This window comes from Erinaceus europaeus, chromosome 10 (genome assembly GCF_950295315.1).
Source record: "Erinaceus europaeus chromosome 10, mEriEur2.1, whole genome shotgun sequence".
Classification (NCBI taxonomy): Eukaryota; Metazoa; Chordata; class Mammalia; order Eulipotyphla; family Erinaceidae; genus Erinaceus; species Erinaceus europaeus.
In genome coordinates, this window is record NC_080171.1 from 12,943,271 (window position 1) to 12,961,318 (window position 18,048).

General features: G+C 43.1%; 1 non-coding gene across 1 annotated transcript; it reads right to left on the reverse strand.

Moving 5' to 3' along the window:
* Positions 1-2,592: 2,592 nt before the first annotated feature.
* Positions 2,593-2,699, reverse strand: LOC132541028 (U6 spliceosomal RNA). The gene has a single exon (XR_009552223.1). It is a non-coding gene; the product is annotated as a U6 spliceosomal RNA (small nuclear RNA).
* Between the last annotated feature and the right edge of the window lie 15,349 nt (positions 2,700-18,048).

Below are 18,048 nucleotides of genomic sequence, written 5' to 3' on the forward strand. Positions count from 1 at the left end.
AGGAAGTTTATTTAAGCAAGTGTCAGTGTTCTTTGTTCCTGCAATCTCTGTCCCTGCTGCCTTTGTCTGCTCTCCTTCTCCCCGACCACCATGCTGCTTCCCCAAGACCTGAACACATAGCTGAGTGCTGGTGTTTGCTTCTGGAGTCATGGCTCCTGGTCATCTTGACTAGCCCATCTTTGCCCGTTTGCCTATTTTACTCTACCCAAATGTCCACGATATAATAAACCTCAGACAGAGCACCTCAGACAAAGCATGCCGGAGTCTTTCATGTTTGAATTACTATAGGGGTTGGCTGTAGAAACAATTCACTGGGTAAATTGCCCGCCTCACTCTGCACTAGGCCCCTGGTTTGAGCTCCTGCAGCACACAGAGCATCACAGACAATACCAGGGGGGATTTCATGGATGGCAGGGCCTTGCCAGATATCTCTCTCTCTCTATCTCTCTATCTCAAAAAAAAAAAGTATAAAGCTGAGCAAGTTGGCCACTCAGCAGTACAGAACATATACAGGGCCCTAGTTTCATTCCCTGGCACCACATTAAAAATATGCATTGAACATATAAAAGTTATATCTTAATCCAAAAGTTAAAAAGACAACCAAGAACATTTTAAAAATAACCAGCTGATCTCCACAGCAAGTGCTGATGTTCTCAATTTGGCAGGAGAGACCCTCAGAACTGATTCCAAGGATTACTTCTATCCAACAGAGGGTAGAATTCACCACTTAGGCTTCACTGTTCTGGGTCCTCGTCTTGCTAATCCCTCTGCTCAGAATTCCCTTCCCTACCTAACAATTGTGGCAGCACAATTTGTAATAGTCAAAACCTGGAAGCAACCCAGGTGTCCAACAACAGATGAGTGGCTGAGCAAGTTGTGGTATATATACACAATGGAATACTACTCAGCTATTAAAAATGGTGAATCTGTCATACTTTTTGGACCTGTACTCCCCCCCCCCCCATCCCTGAGTCTTTTACTTTGGTGCAATACACCAACTCCAGTTCAGGTTCCACTTGTGTTTTCTCTTCTGATCTTGTTTTTCAACTTCTGCCTGAGAGTGAGATCATCCCATATTCATCCTTCTGTTTCTGACTTATTTCACTTAACATGAATTTTTCAAGGTCCATCCAAGATCAGCTGAAAATGGTGAAATCACTATTTTTAACAGCTGAGTAGTATTACATTGTGCATATAGACCACAACTTGTTCAGCCACTCATGTGTTGTTGGACACTTGGGTTGTTTCCAGGTTTTGGCTATTAAAAATTGTGCTGTTATGAACACAGATATACACAAATCTTTTTAGATAGATGTGTTGTGTTCCTTAGGATATATCCCCAGGAGAGGAATTGCAGAATCATAGGGTAGGTCCATTTCTAGCCTTCTGAGAGTTCTCTAGACTGCTCTCCATAGGAGTTGGACCAATTTACATTCCCACCAGCAGTGCAGGAGGGTTCCTTTGACCCCACAACCTCTCTAGCATTTGTTGCTGTTACCTTTTCTGATGTATGAAATTCTCACAGAAGTGAAGTGGTATCTCACGGTTGTCTTTATTTGAATTTCTCTGACAATCAGTGACTTGGAGCATTTTTTCCTGTGTTTCTCAGCCTTTTGGATCTCTTCCGTGGTGAATATTCTGTCCATGTCCTCTCCCTATTTTTGGATGGGGTCATTTGTTTTCTTGTTGTTGAATTTGGCAAGCTCTTTATATATTTTGGTTATTAAACTCTTTTTAAAAATATTTATTTTCTTTTGTTGACCTTGTTCTTTTAATGTTGTAGTTATTATTGTTGTTATTGATGTTGTCATTGTTGGATAGGACAGAGATAAATAGAGAGGGCAGGGGAAGACAGAGAAGGGGAGAGAAAAATAGACACCTGCAAACCTGCTTCATCACTTGTGAAGTGACTCCCCTGTAAGTGGGGAGCTAGGGGCTCAAACTGGGATCCTTAGGCTGGTGCTTGGGCTTTGTGCCACCTGTGCTTAACCCACTGCGCTACCACCAGTCTCCTGGTTATCAAGCTCTTTTCCTATGTATGGCATGTAAAGATCTTCTCCCATTCTGTGAGGGGTGTCTTGGTTTGAGTATTGGTTTCTTTTGTTGTGCAGAAGCTTTTTAATTTGATATAGTCCCATAGATTTATGCTTGCCTTAGTCTTCTTTGTAATTGGATTTGTTTCATTGAAGATGTCTTTAAAATTTATGCTGAAAAGAGTTCTGCCAATATTTTCCTCTAAGTATCTGATAGTTTCTGGTCTAACATCCAAGTCCTTGATCCATTTGGAATTTACTTTTGTATTTGGTGAAATATGGTGGTTCAGTTTAATTCTTCTACATGTTTCAACCCATTTTTTCCAACACCATTTGTTGAAGAAACTCACCTTTCCTCAGTTAATAGTCTGGGTACCTTTTCCAAAGATTAGATGTCCATAGGTGTGGGCGCTTACGTCTGGGCTCTCAATTCTACTCCACTGGTCAGTGTGTCTATTCATGTTCCAGTACCAAGCAGTTTTGATGACAATGACCCTATAATACAATTTGAGATCTGAGAGTGTGATGCCTCCAGTTCTGTTCTTTCTTCTCAAAACTGAAAAATATGGAATGCTTCATGAATTTGTGTGTCATCTTTGTGCAGGGGCCACGCTAATCTTCTCTGTATCATTCCAATTTTAGTGTAAGTGCTACCGAAGCGGTCACAAGACAGTTTTCTAAAGAGAAACACACAACCCACAGGCATATGAAGAAATGCTCTATTTCACTTCTCACTATAGGAAATGCAGATTAAAACTATACTGAGATTCCACCTTACACCTGTGGTAATGGCCTTCATCAACAGAACAGGAAACGACAGGTGTTGGAGGTTGTGGAGGAAAAGGTACTTTGCTACACTGCTGGCGGGAATGCAGATTGGTGCAGCCCCTTTGGAAGAGTCCTTAAACAAATAAAAATGGGGCCAGGCAGTGGTGCACCTGGTTAAGCACACAAATTACCATGTGCAAGAACCGGGCTTCAAGTCTCTGGTCCCTGCCTACAGGGAAAAGCTTCACAGGCAGTGAAGTAGTGCTGTCGGGGTCTCTGGCGGGGTGATCTCCAGGGGAAAGGTAACGGACCAGTTCTTTCTCGCTCGCACAAGAGACGACACGAAATAAAGACACCGGGGAGAGTTGCAGCATGCTCGGATCTCGTTTATTAGCAGGTGGACATGAGTTAAATAGAAAACCAAACAAAGGGAATTATTGAAATATGTCAGAAATTACAGGTTTCTTAAAGATTGGCTTGCCCCTATGGTAGGGGGCTGGTATGACAAGAATTGATGCAGATACATAAAGGTCAAGATAATTAGTCTCCTGATGCAGGCATTTAATTACCCAAAGGCGTTTGAGGGGAGGAGAGGGGTTGAACCAGTTAAGGCAAGATAGAGAGAAGATAAGCAAGGTTTGATGCAAACTGAGGACATCAAAGGACACTGCTAGGAGTGTGTGATAAGGTGTGTTCTCTGTGATCAGAAGGTGAGGTGACTTTGAGTAAGTGAATCTTAAAGTAGGCGGCCATGTGGCCTGCAGTTAATGGGGAGAAGTATTGGGGTTTCTGTGGGCCTGAGAGTCAAGAAGGAAAGAACTAAGTCTGAGCTTCTCCCCTTTGCTCACCTCAGTTGAGAGAGACTAACCAAGAGGGTATCTTCTCAGACCTCCATCCAAGGATGGGGAGTTCTCCCTAAGCTCTATCAAGTTTACACATAGTCCCAACATAGTGCTGCTGGTGTCTTTCTTTCTTAGACAAATCCATTGTATGATTATCAGGCTGACTTCAGCTGTATGCTAATGATGCTCTTATCCCAACACACCCCCATTTAAAAAATCACACACACACGCACACGCACACGCACACACGGGAGGGGACTGAGAGAGACAGAGACACCAAGATGAGTATCCATAGAGGTCCTTCTGTGCTGCTGTGGTGCTCCTGTGTGGTACCAGGAACTGAATCCAGGATTTCACCTAGGATAAGGACTGTACTCTACCCAAGGAGCTATCTCCCAGCCCCTAAGGGTATAGGTTTTAAATGAGGACTGGGGTGGGGGGGGCTGATGCACATAGTGCTAAGTGTAATTGCCTGCACGAGGATGTGGGGTTGAACCCTGGCTCCCGGCCTGCGGGGGGTGGTGGGGGGTGGGGGGTTGCTTCACAAGTGGTGAAGCAGGTCTGCAGGTGTGTATCTTTCTCTCTCCCTTTCTGTCTCTCCCTCCCATCTCAGTTTTCCTCTGCCCTGTCCAATAAAATGGAAAAAATGGCCTCCAGGGGCAGTGGATTCATATTGTGGGCAATGAGCCCCAGTCATAACCTGGAGGCAATAATAAATAAATAAATAAAAAGACTTTGATAAATTTATGCATTTATTTATATATCCATATGATGGTATGGCTAAAGATATATCTCTCTCTCTCCCAGTCTTCCCTTTTCACTCAGTTTTTTTTGTCTCTATCCAATAAAATAAAAACAATAAAATCTTTTTTAAAAATGGAAAAAGTGCAAGGATCCCTATTTAAGACCCTGGCTCCCTGCAGGGGGGTTGCTTCTCAAGTGGTGAAACGGGTCTGCAGGAATTGATCTTTCTCTCTCTCCTTCTCTGTCTTCCCCTCCTCTCTCAACTTCTCTCTGTCCTAGTTAACAACAACAGCAGCAACAACAACAAATGGGGAACAAAGAATGGCCAGAAGCAGTGAATTCGTAGTGCAGGCACCAAGCCCAGTAATAATCCTAGAGGCAAATAAATAAATAATAATGAATGGAATTAACTCATGATCCAGCAGCACCACACTTTAGCATTTATCCAATAGGCACATAAACACTAATTAGAAGGGACTATGCACCCCTAGCTTCATAGCTGCATTATTCACAATAATCAAAGAGTGGTAGGAGCCTAAATGCTCATGGAAATATAACTGGACAAAGAAATTATTTTATATATATATATATATATATATATATATATATATATATATATATATATATTCCATGGAATACTAATTTGTAATCACAAAGAATAATGTGTCCTTCTTGGCAATATGGATAGAAATGGAATTAATTATGCTCAGTGAAATAAGTAGAGATGAAAGATAACTACCAGATGGTTTCACTCATTAGCAGAATCTAGAGAACTGATATGCATGAACTTGCAAAAACCAAACCAAGAGGCCAGGAGATGGCACACCCAGTTAAGCATACATAGTACTAAGTGCAAAGACCCTCCCAAGAATTCAGGTTCAAGACCCCGCCATCCTGCTCCCCACCCGCAGGGGCGAAGGCTCACAAGTAGTGAAGCAGGTCTACAAGTCCTCTTTTTCTCTTTCCCTCTCAACTTCTCCTTCCTCCTCTCAATTTCTCTCTGTCCTATCCAGTAAAATGAAAACAATGGTTGCCAGGAGCAGTGGATTAGCAGTGCCAGCACCAAGGCCCAACCATAACCTGGAGGAAAAAAAGAGAGAGAGAGGGAAGTAAACTGTTTCAAAGACTTTGTGAGAACTATGGTGGTTATTATTATTTTTTTTTGCCTTCTGTTTTTTCTTTAATAATTTTTTGTATTTATTTACTTCTTCCCTTTTGTTGCCCTTGTTGTTTTACTGTTGTTACTGATGTCATTGTTGTTGGATAGGACAGAGAGAAATGGAGAGAGGAGGGGAAGACAGAGAGGAGGATAGAAAGACAGACACCTGCAGACCTGCTTCACCGCCTGTGAAGCAACTCCCCTGCAGGTGGGGAGCCGGGGGCTCGAACCCGGATCCTTAGGTTGGTCCTTGCACTTCACACCATGTGCGCATAACCCGCTTCGCTACCACCCGACTCCCAGTTTTTTTTTTTTTATGTCAGTTATCTTTGAAAGGGTGGGGACACAGAACTTTGGTGGTGGGTGTAATGTGGAACTTAGCCTGTGATCTTACTATCTTGTAAGGTACTATTAATCACAAATTAAACATTTTTTTAAAAAGAGCACTTTGGGGTCCGGGGGATGGTGCACCTGGTTGAGTGCACATGTTACAGTGAGCAAGGAGCCAGGTTTGGGGTTCCCCACCTGCAGGGGGAAAGCTCCACAAGTGGTGAAGCAGGGCTGCAGGTGTCTCTCTGTCTCCTCTCTCTATCTCCCCCTTGCTCTCAATTTCTGGATATTTCCATCAAATAAACAGATTTAAATAAATAAATAAATGCTTTGTGAACACTGTGGTGGCCATCTTTGGGAAGTGTAAGAATGGGGGCGCTGAACTCTGCTGTTGGGTCCAGTGCCAACACTCCACCTTGTAATCTCACAACATTATAGCTCACAATTAATCATAAATTTAAAAACGAAAAGAACAGTAGAGCCTTTGATTTTTTTTTTTTAATGTATATATGCCCCCGACCCCTGGCTTATAGTCTCCAGAGTAAAGATTCAATTTCTCAGCCTCCCTGAAAGCTATGCATGGTCACATGATTGATGCAGTCAGTGGACTCTAAATCATAATGTCAGAGGGGCCGGGTTGTGGTGCACCTGGTTGAGTGCACATATTACAATGTGCAAGGACCCAGGTTTGAGCTCCTGGCTCCCATCTACAGTGGAAAAGCTTTGTGAGTTGTGAAGCAGTGTTACACGTGTCTGCCTTTCTCCCTATTACCTCCTTTCCTCTCTACTTCTGACTGTCTCTATCCAATAAATAAATAAATATAATGCAATAATTTCTAATCATAATTTCAGATAGTGCTTCTGAGTAATATCCTAGTCTAGGGGTCTAGAAAGGTTTTGACACAAATATCTGAATGTTAAAGTTGTATCAGCAACTTCATCTTATATTTTAGGTTAATCTGGACCTCTGTAGGTGTGCCCAGCTGAAGGGAACAAATGGTTTCGTATCTCCTATAGAAAGAGAAAATTGAGGGAGTCAGGCAGTAGCACAGTGGGCTAAGTGCACGTGGCTCAAAGCGCAAGGACTGGTGGAAGGATCCTGGTTCAAACTCCTGGCTCCCCACCTGCAGGGGAGTTGCTTCACATGAGGCGGTGAAGCAGGTCTGCAGGTATCTGTCTTTCTCTCCCCCTCTCTGTCTTCCCCTCCTCTCTCTATTTCTCTCTGTCCTATCCAACAACGACAACATCAATAACAACAACAATAATAACTGCTGGGCTAGCGTCGCAGTATGTGGGTCCCTGTTCGGGTGCCAGATGCCGGGATAGCCTGAGGGTGCTTCTTCCCGAGCAAGTGCTCTCTGGGTTGGAGAGAACTCGACTGGAGCCAACCTAGGCTGCTGTGTGGGAGAGAGATCAGGAACTTGTGCTGGGCTAGCATCACAGGGGAGAAACTCTGGGACTCTCAGAGTGGAAAGGCAATTCCAAGTATGTTTAAGCAGAAGAGCAGCTGTATTTATACTCGCCAAGTAGGGTGGAAACAGGATGTGACATAGAGAGGGTGGAGCGAAAAGAAAGTACAAACTAGTGGTGGAAAACAGAGTGTGACTAGGAGAGGGGGCGGAGCCAAAAGAGAGTGCGAACCAGTGAGATTAAACCAATGCCTTGCAGGCAGGGCGGTGCTTAGGTAACAGTGGTTATGTAAATAGACCGCAGCGTTAAGTAGGGGGAGGCTGGTGTACTGCCCAACAAATAACTACAACAATAAATAAATTTTTAAAAAAAGAGAGAGAAATTGTTTGACAGCCTGAGAACCTAGTCTAAAGATTTTTATCATATTCTGAAGGCGTACAAAGCCAAAACAAAAAAATTAAGAAACACAAATGTAGCCCAATCTTCTCATTGTACAGATGAGAAGTGGTGAATCACAGAGCAAGGTCTCGAGCAAGTTGGTGACTCAGATAGATTTAAGATCTGACACGCTGTTCTCTTCAATTCATTTTCTCTGACCACTTAACAATTGCTCATCCTGTTCTCTCTGCAGTAAAGGGGCTTGTTGTGACCTCAACAGACCTTTGGGACTGTTAGCATACGAATGACATCAGCCTGAGGAGGGGACACAGAGCAGGGAATGTATAAAGCACGGACATGGAGCGGCTCAGTCTCTCTTTGGCTGCTGCTTCTTTTCCTGGTCAGAAGCATCTCCGTGGAGGTGCGCCAGGTATCCACCATGGCTACTTCTCCTGGGAACTGAACACGTGTGACTCTGCTAACGGGTAAACTTTTAAGACCCCTCTACAGCCATGAGCAACCTTTACCTCAGCTGATATTTGTTTATCTTATGGGACTAAACTTTTGATGAATACACTCAGGCTTAGCATATTCTAAACCCCTGATGATAATTGCTTATTTTGTGTATCTGAAATATGTGTCTCATGCTTTTGTATTGTCCTTATAAACCTCTCTTTCGCTTTACCTTAAATGAAGCCGCTTATTTGCAGCATCTAGATAAATGTTTGTCTTAGCCGGCTCACCCAAATAAAGCCTCTATTGTTTAAACCTGTTCTCAGCTTCCCGATATGAGTCCTTTAAGAGATCCCAATGTAATCAATGCAAGGAGTACCACCTCAGCATGCTTCACTTCAGACTGTATCCAGAGACGTCAGGCATGGAATGTCAACCCTTCAGCCTCATTACTCTGGTGACACTTTTCCTTTCAGAGGATTGTCTAATTCCATTTCAGGTGGTTCACTTCCTAACAAAGTCCCAAAACCTAGATATAGACCAGGTCCCGTGAGATAGAGCATATCCACGTATCCATAAACTAGGGCAAAATATATACCTGAAAGCAAAAGTACACAATAGTCTGTAGTGAGTCAGTATATGCAGCAAGCAAGTAGAAAGACCTAAACAGACACCATAAAGTTCCTAATGAAATAGTGTCTACTTAGACATAGATACCCTCCTCACCTACTTTCTATTACAGTTCTCTCATTCACTCCAAAGCTAATATAAGGACTGCAAAAGCTGAATAAGGGCAAGAGACTGGCATACTTCAGCGATGACTCTTTAGTCACTATCAGGCCATTCCATCAGCTGGGGCCCTAGTAGGGGAGTCCTGAGATTCCCAAACAGACATGATGGGCCTAGACCTCAAATAGATCCCTCTCCGGTGTTACTGGTCATCTCTATCAGGAACTAACACAATAGATCCCTTTGTGGGCCCCCATAGGACCTTGCCAGCAACATGGATCAACAATGGTAGAGAATGTTCCATCCTCCAAAGGGAGGCTGAATAACATACTCTATCTTCCACCTGAGGAAGATGAGTCCTGAAATTAAGGCAGCTTGGAACGTTCCTACTCATGACCACAGAATGTGAGCTCAGATCTACATGGATGCAGAGGTCACATAGGTTCCTAAGCTGAATATGGGCTCCAGATCACATCAAATCGATGGGGTTTACAGTCAACAATATTTATACACCTTTCCCATATTTGGGAGCTACTCTCTTCCCTGATCCAGCTTTCTGGTCCATTTTCCAGCCATGACATCGTCTCCTTAGACCACAACTTGGGTCCACCTGCATATCAGATGTCAGGCTCCGGAAAAAAAAAACCTATTATAGTCATGGGCTCTTTGGAATATAACTAAAATAGGACTACTAAATATCTACAAAACGGGGACCCCCAACTCTTCATATGAACTTTCCAGCCTTTAGGTTCATGATTAGTCAACAATTTGTTTGGCTCTATATGTTAAGCCTTAAAGCCCTAAGCCCCTTTTTAAGTCTCAAGTTACAACACAGCATCTAAGGCACTCTTTTAAGTTAAATTACAGCAGGGGCTTCCATAGGGTTTCCCCAGATTTCAAGAGAGTTTGGGGTACATGCAAAGCACTCTCCTTCCAGAACAATGTGCTGTTGATACTAGACTAGCAGAAAATAATTCCACCCACAGAACCTGCTGGTTTGTGCCAGGAGACAGGTACCGCAGAAAAGCCCTGGGGTTGTGTCCTTTGGCCTCTGTCCAGACACATAACACATTAAAGATCTGTGGTCAGATTAGAAAACAGACAAGGATCAGAGCTCATAATGTTTTGGGTTGGCTTACTAAATAGTCATGCCTCCCAATATAGTCTCAGGAAAAAAGGAATGGAGTTAGATTTTGCAAGAAGTGTTCAAGTCCATTTTAAAAGATAAAAGCTGTCATTTATCGAGTACTTGTCTGTATCACAAGTTATTTGACTTTATCTTTTCATATGTCAGCTTATAATCATCTTCATGACAACTCTGAATAGATAGAGGGTGTGGAAACTCAGGCACAAAGCAGCAGGCTAAGCAACTTATCCAAAGTTATAGATATAGTATAGATGACATGCCCAAAACACAAAAGGCAGAGGAAGAATTCCTATCTAGAGACAGTCCAGATTGTTCCACCATAGGAAGTCTGTAACAAGTGAGACCAAAAGACAGCTGAGTTCAGGGGGCAAAGAGCAAAACCTTCTCTGAGCTCAAACCCCAGCCCCATCCAGGTTGCCGTGCAGTCTTAGACAAGTTGCTTAACATCTCTTGACAAGATTTACTCATCTCTGAAAAGGACATAGATCATAATAGTCCCTCCTGGGTAGGGTCTCTGGGAGGACTGAGTCATGTAGTCCATACATTCAGGCTTCCTGGGACACAAAGCAGGGGGTCTAGGCAAATGGAAGCTGTTCAGCAGCATTTTGCTGCTCAGTGCATAGTCCTCAGGCCAGCAGCACTGGAGCCACCTGGGAAATGTGAGAAATAAAACCACTTGTTAACAGAGGTAAAGCACTAATGGTCCTTGCCCAGAGTGAGAACTATGTTAATATTATTAGTGATGACAAGCTGGCAATCCAGCTAGAGCCTTAATTCTTTTACTTCTTCCCATTTTATTGAGTGCTTTGTCCTGTCCTTTTAAAAAAATTTTTAAATATTTATTTATTTATTCCCTTTTGTCACCCTTGTTGTTTTATTGTAGTTATTATTGTTGTCGTTGATGTCCGTCATTGCTGGATAGGATAGAGAGAAATGGAGAGAGGAGGGGAGAAAGAGAGGGGGAGAGAAAGATAGACACCTGCAGACCTGCTTCACCACCTGTGAAGCGACTCCCCTGCAGGTGGGGAGCCGGGGCTCGAACCAGGATCCTTATGCTGGTCCTTGCGCTTTGCATTATGTGCACTTAACCCGCTGTGCTACCGCCTGACTCCTGTCCTGTCCTTAATTGTGCTATTGGGGTGGTGCATCTCTGTGTGTGTGTTGGGAGGCAGTTATTTGCTCATTGATCACACCACTTAATTGTGCTATTGGGGTGGTGTGTCTCTTTGTGTGCGTTGGGAGGCAGTTATTTGTTCATTGATCACACCACTTCGTTTTAACAGTTGTTCAATCAACAGATAGATTTCTAAAGAGCCTTTTTTTAATTTGTTGATTTAGCTTCCTTTATAGGAACGATTGCATCCCTATCACAAAAGAACATGATATATAAGAGATGAGATCTTTCAAACTTTAGCAGGAAAGAGGGTCACTTTAAGCAAAGATTAGAGCAACTTGGGAACCATTTGGGGAAAAAATGAATTAAATCCCAATCTCACACCTTACAACAAAATAAATCCTAAATTATCTATACATGAGTAAAAGAAAAATAATCCAGTGACAAAAGTACTATATAAAGACCATTATGGAAAAGATTAATACATTTGACTACATAAAAACTTCTAAGATCTGGGGGCCAGGCAATGGCACACCAGGTTGAGTGTACATATTACCATACACAAGGACCCTGGTTCAAAACCCCATTCCTCACCTTCAGGGGGACACTTCATGAGCAGTGAAGCAGGTCTGCAGGTGTCTCTCTCTTTCTCTCTCCCCCTCTCTATATCCCTGTCCTCTCTCAATTTCTATTCATAGTGCAGACACCAAGCCCCAGCGATAACCCTGGTTGCAAAAAAATAATCATAGAATAAATTAAGAAGCCAAGACTTCTAAATTCTACAAATTCCAAAATAATAAAAATTCAAAGACAAATCAGAAAGATATTTGTAGATGATATTTACTCAGTATGTGAATCAATAGAGGAAATAAAAAGAATAAACACAAATTAAATTGGCCAAAGGGACCTTTGTTTGGGGAGAGTGCCTTGCATCCACTTATCGTGCAGAAATGAGAGATTGTGCCCATGTGGTAACAACTGTACTGTAAAACATTGACCTCCCCCAATAATGTGGAAAAACTTGCAATGAATTAAATGACCAAGGAGTCTGAAGTCTCAAAGAGATATGAATGTATCAGAATATTCGCAACTTCTTTATTTAGAAGCAAGCATATTAAATTTACTTTGAAGGATTTGCTATCTACCAGATTAGTAAAAATTAAAAGGGTTATTAATCCAGTGTAGCAAAGATATGTAAACACAGACACTCTTGTGCATTTGCTAAGATATGTAAACACAAACACTCTTGTGCATTGTAAGAATGCGAGTTTTAACCTTTTGAAAAGCTCTTAGGTTTTATTAGAATATTAGTATTTATTAGAATATTAGTATTCCAGCCCTATTGATTCTGCAATTTCACATCTAGGAATGTATTCAAATACATTCCTAGAAATAGATTCACCAGTGTTCAAGAGAGCAGTGACAGGAAGCCTACCACATTTTCCATAAAAGCCAAATTTGGAAACAATGTCTTTAACTGATTGTCAAATAAAGCATCACACATCCATGCATTAATGTACAGCTGAGTCATCAACAAGAGGCACACAAGTCTAGGCACTCAGCATACCAGTGTGCCTGAGAGGAAACCCAAGTTGTGGAGTTGTGTGGTAGTGTGATCCTACCCTGGTAACATGTGTGATTTACTTGCAAAAACGAAGACATTCCAAAGGAATATTCACCAGGCCACAAGCTGTAATATATCTATTTCTGACGAGTGACATTCTGTGGCTTTTTATTTTTTTTTATTCAACATATTCTCCCGTCACACCCCAACATTTATTGACTGCCTGTCATTTGGCAGATAATGTGCTATATTCTGGGAATACGGCAATGAACACCCAAAGCCACTGATTTGAAGAAGCTTACTTACGTTGAAATTTCTGTTTCTTCTCTTTCTTTCTCTCTTTCTCTTTCTTTCTTTCTTTCTTTCTCTCTCTCTTTCTTTCTTTCTTTCTTTCTTTCTTTCTTTCTTTCTTTCTTTCTTTCTTTCATTTTTGCCATAAGACTTCATTAGGGTTTGGGGTTTTGCGCCTGTACTATTCCACTGCTCTTAGAGGACTCTCCTGTCTCCCTCCACTAAGATAAGAGGGTAACAGAGAGAGAGGGAGAGTGGAAAAAGGAGAGATACCACAGCACTAGTCCACCGTTACAAAAGTTTTCTGTTCAAGGATCTGGGTTTGAACCCAGATCCTTGCACATGGCAGGGTGATTTCCAACTGCCAGCCCATATATTCTATATTTATCTTCTTTCTTTCTTTTTCTTTCTTCCTTTCTTTCTTTCTTTCTCTTTCTTTTTCTTTTTCTTTCTTTCTTTTCTCCTCCTCCTCCTTCTTCTCTCTCCCTCTCTCTCTCTCTCTCTCTCTTTCTCTCTCTCTTTCTACCTCTAGGGTTTTGCTGGGACTTGGGGCCTGCACTATGGTTCCACTGCTCCTGTGGCCTTTTTTTTTTTTTTTTTTGGATAGAACAGAGAAAAATTGAGAGAGGAGGGGTAGATAAAGAGGGAGGGAGAAAGACACTTGAAGACTTGTTTCATTGCTCATAAGGCAACCCCCCTGCAGGTCAGCAGTGGGGGGCTTGAACTGGGACTCTTGCATGGTCCTTGCACTTCATACTATGAGCACTTAACCTGGTGTGCCACTGCCCGGCCCCCTCAAGGTCTCTATTTCTTTTTTAAATTTTTTTTACTTAAAATTTTTTTTATTTCCCCTTTTGTTGCCCTTGCTGTTTTTGATTGTTGTTGTAATTATTATTGTTGTTACTACAGATGTCATCATTGGATAGGACAGAGAGAAATGGAGATAGGATGGGAGGACAGAGAGGAGGAAAGATAGACAGACACCTGCAGACCCGCTTCACCACCTGTGAAGGGACTCCCCTGCAGGTGGGGAACCGATCCTTGCACTTGGTGCCATATGCGCTTAACCCGTTGCGTTACTGCCTGACTCCCCATAGTCTGTATTTCTACAGCATCACAACAAACACCATTATCCTTTAGGAAACACAGACATATAAAAGCCAATGGATGCAGAGCCAGTAGGTTACTCATTGAGTAGAGCACACACCTTACCGTGCACACATGGACCTGGGCTTGAGTCTCTGGCTTTCGTATGGGAACTTCAGGAGCAGTGGAGTGGTGCTGTGGTGTCTTTCCTTTCTCAGTGAAGTAGTGCTGTGGTGTTTCTCCCCTTTCAGTCTCTCTTTTTCTGCCTGGCATACAGAAGCCACTCAGTAAATGTTGGCTTAGTTGGATTTTTGTTGATGACAGAGTCATATTGTTCAGATGACCTTCAAGAGAACCTTCCAGGGGGAGTACAGTTGATGGTGTGCGGCCTTTGCACCTTCGGTGGTGTTCTCCTGGGCTAGGCCTCCCCCGGGCTCTCCCCGTCAGTGACTGACCACAGTGCCAATCCTGGCACCCAGCCATTTCTGTGTGATACAGAACACCTCAACAAGCCACCTTTCCTTGGGAACTCCCCACTTCCACAGTCAAGACTTTCTCAGCACTGCGTGCTGTTTGAAACTTTTCTTAGCCCAGCCTCCGGCTTCCCGCTCTTCTCCCTCTGTTGTCAAACCTAAATCAAGTTTTAAAGGCTCTTTTTTTTCCCCTTTCCCTCCTCTGCCCTCTTATCTGATAGGGTATTTCTCTCAGAAACAAAATAATCTTAGTGCTTCATTTTAGAGGACTTCAAACAACACAACAATCAATGAAAAAAATAATTCTGGGAGAGAAATTAATAAGTAATGACAACAGAGACACATACTTATGTACAAAGATGCACCAGATCTTGTTTTAAAAAATGTTCATGTTGTGTTAAAATACAAATTCTAAGGCAGTAGGTCTGGAGTGGGCCCAAGATGCTATATTTCTAAGAAGTGCCCAAGCAGAACCAGTGCCGCTGGCCTTAGGGAAATCCTTTGAAGGTATAAAGTACTGGAATCTTTAATTGTCCCACCTCATCTCTTTCCACCATTCTTCAGACCAACTGGGAGGACTTCAGCAGGTGCCGGGCCTCTGACTGACAGGTGGATTTGGCCAGTGAGGAGGCAGGACATCAGAGAACAGGAAAGAGGTGAGGACAGAGTTTTTTTTTTTTTTTTTTTTTTAATTCTCTGGGATTATTGTTCCTTGTTGGGTTATTGTGGGTTGACTAGATTACTCTACCAAAGGCTCTTATGGTTTTGTATTGTTTATTTATTTTTGATATATAAATATAATTTATTTATATAATACACACACATATATATATTTATATATGTGGAGAGAGAGAGAAATTGAGAGGGAAAGGAGAGAGAGACAGAGGAGAGACACCTGCAGTACTGCTCCACTACTCATTCAACCCCCCCCCCCCCCCGGAGATGGGAACTGGGGCTTGAACTCAGGTCCTTATGCTGTATAATGTGTGTGTTCAAGCAGGCACACCGCTGCCCAGCTCCTGCCAAAGGCTTTTATTGGGTAGCTCTTTTGAATCTTCTCTTTTGCAGAATTCTGGTAACTGTCCTCCCCTTCAGGTCTGGTGTTCTGGTGGCTTCTACTGCTGCCTGCTTTTGAGTGCCACAGCAGCCCTTGTGGGTCTTGATCAACACTATTCACAGTGCCAGGCACAGTGCCAGGCTCCCCCAGTTGAATGCATATTTTATCATGGGCAAGGTCCCAGGCTCCAGCCCCCACCACCGCAAGGTTAGCATCTGTTTGGGAAAACGTCACAACAAATGGATCAGTGCTGTGGTGTGTCTCCCTAGTTCTCCCTCTCTGCCTTTTATCCTCTATTGAGAGAGAGAGAGACAGAGAAACAGAGAGACAGAGAGAAGGAGAGTGCCAGCCCCCCTGGAAACAGTGGATTTGTGCAGATGAAAAGCCCCAGTTAAAAAATCTAGTGACAAAAAACTAAAAGTTGAAAATAAATGCTAGTCACACTTTTGTAATAAGTCCTTTAGCGAACGTCCCTCAGTCAAGTGCTCTCTGTTTCCTGGACAGGTGGAACCCTCGCTGCTACGGGCTTTATTCATTGCAGGAATTTATATAATATCAGAAAACTGGGAACAAGCTAATGTGCATCATTATAAAATGCTGAGTGACTGGGGATATGGTTCAGTACTACGAATCTCTCCTGGCAGCCATTTTTTTCCCTCCATTTTATTGGCTAGGAAAGAGAGAAATTGGGAGTGGAGGGGGAAGGAGAGGGAGAGGGAGAGAGAAAGATAGACACCTGCAGGCCTACTTCTCCACTTGTGAAGCATCCCCCCTGTAGGAGGGGATCCAGGGTCTCGAATCCTGATCCTTGCGTGGGTCCTTGCACTTTGTACTATATGCACTTAAATGGGTGTGCCACTGCCAAGCACCCCCCTCCCCAAAAGGCTTCTTTTCCCAGAGTATAGAAGGCAGCCAAATGAGAACAATAAATGCCCACCCTAGATGGGATGCTAGAGATGGTCCACCTGGCAGAGCACATGTGGTCTCAAGCCCCAGCACCACATGGAAGCATCACGCGCACCAATGGAAGTCCATGGATGACAGAGCTGCAGTGGTGTATCTCTTCTCTCTCTCCCCCTGCCACTTCCCTGTATACGTGTGTGTCTCCCTCAGAAATCCAATGAGTTGGGGACTGGGTGGTCACACACCTGGTTGAGCACACGTTACAGTGCACAAGGACCCAAGTTCGAGCCCCCAGTCCCCACCTGCAGGGAGAAAGCTTTGCAAGTGGTGAAGCAGTGCTGCAGGTGTCTCTCTGTCTCTCTCCCTCTCTATCACCCCCTTCCCTCTCGGTTTCTGGCTGTCTCTATCCAGTAAATAAAATAAAGATAATAAAAAAATTAAAAAAAAAAGAAAAAAAGAAATCCAGTGAGTTAACTATTATGTGACAGAACCCTCTCTCAAAAAAAAAAAAAAAATCAGCAATGAAAAATTGGGCCGAGGAGGCTGCTCATGGTTATCTCACATGTGCAAGATGTAATTACCGCTTCAGAAATCCTCAGATGCTAAAGAATCATGTTAAACCTACTACAGCTAGGCTCTACAGAGGGGAAAAAAAAGCCTTGATCGTGGCACATCTGTTTGTGAGATTGCTTATTGAATATTTTAAGCCCACTGTGGAGACTTACTGCTAAAAAAAAAAAAAGACTCAGGATATTATTGCTTATTGCTAATACTCCTGAATAAGTGGAAGAAGATGCCGTACAAGCATAGTTGCTTAGGATTTTCACAGAAACAAATGTGACTTCATTCACTCCAACAAACTTCCTTTGACCTTTAGGAAGGATCCTCACAGGGGCCATGGAGAGTGAGGCCAGTCTGGAAGTGAGTGATAACTCTGCCCAGGGGTGGGGGACAGGTGATTAGTCCTGACACTTTCCTTGTCCCCTTTATACTCACTGAATAAATCCCATTGTCTCCAGCCAGGTCCTGAGTAAGGTCTCTGCATTCTGAAGCCATTGTACTTTTGAACCTTTTTTTTTTTTTTTTTGCCTCCAGTGTTATCACTGGGGCCCAGTGCTAGCATTATGAATTCATTGCTCCTGGTGGCCATTTTTTCCATTTTATTGGCTAGGACAGAGAGAAATTGAGAGGGAAGGAGCGTCCTCCCTGCACGTGGGGAGCCTGGGACTCGAACTTGGATCCTTGTGTGGGTTCTTGTGCTTCGTACTATGTGTGTTTAACCGTGTGCACGCGATGGCCAGCCAAGCCTGATCCTCTTTACACTTTGCCCAGAAGACCTTTTCTTCCGGCCCTCCTGACTCACACCCCAAGGTTTTAACCATCTTCTTTGGCTCGTCAACTCCATGAATCTTATTCATTCTATCTCATTCCCTCGGCAACATTTGCTGTTATGATTCTGCATATTTAAGATTTAGTTCTTTAATGATCATATACTGGGCACCTGCTGTGTGCCCAGCCTTTTGCTTGGCTTTGGGGGTCACAGTTCACAGTCAATGGGAACCAGTCA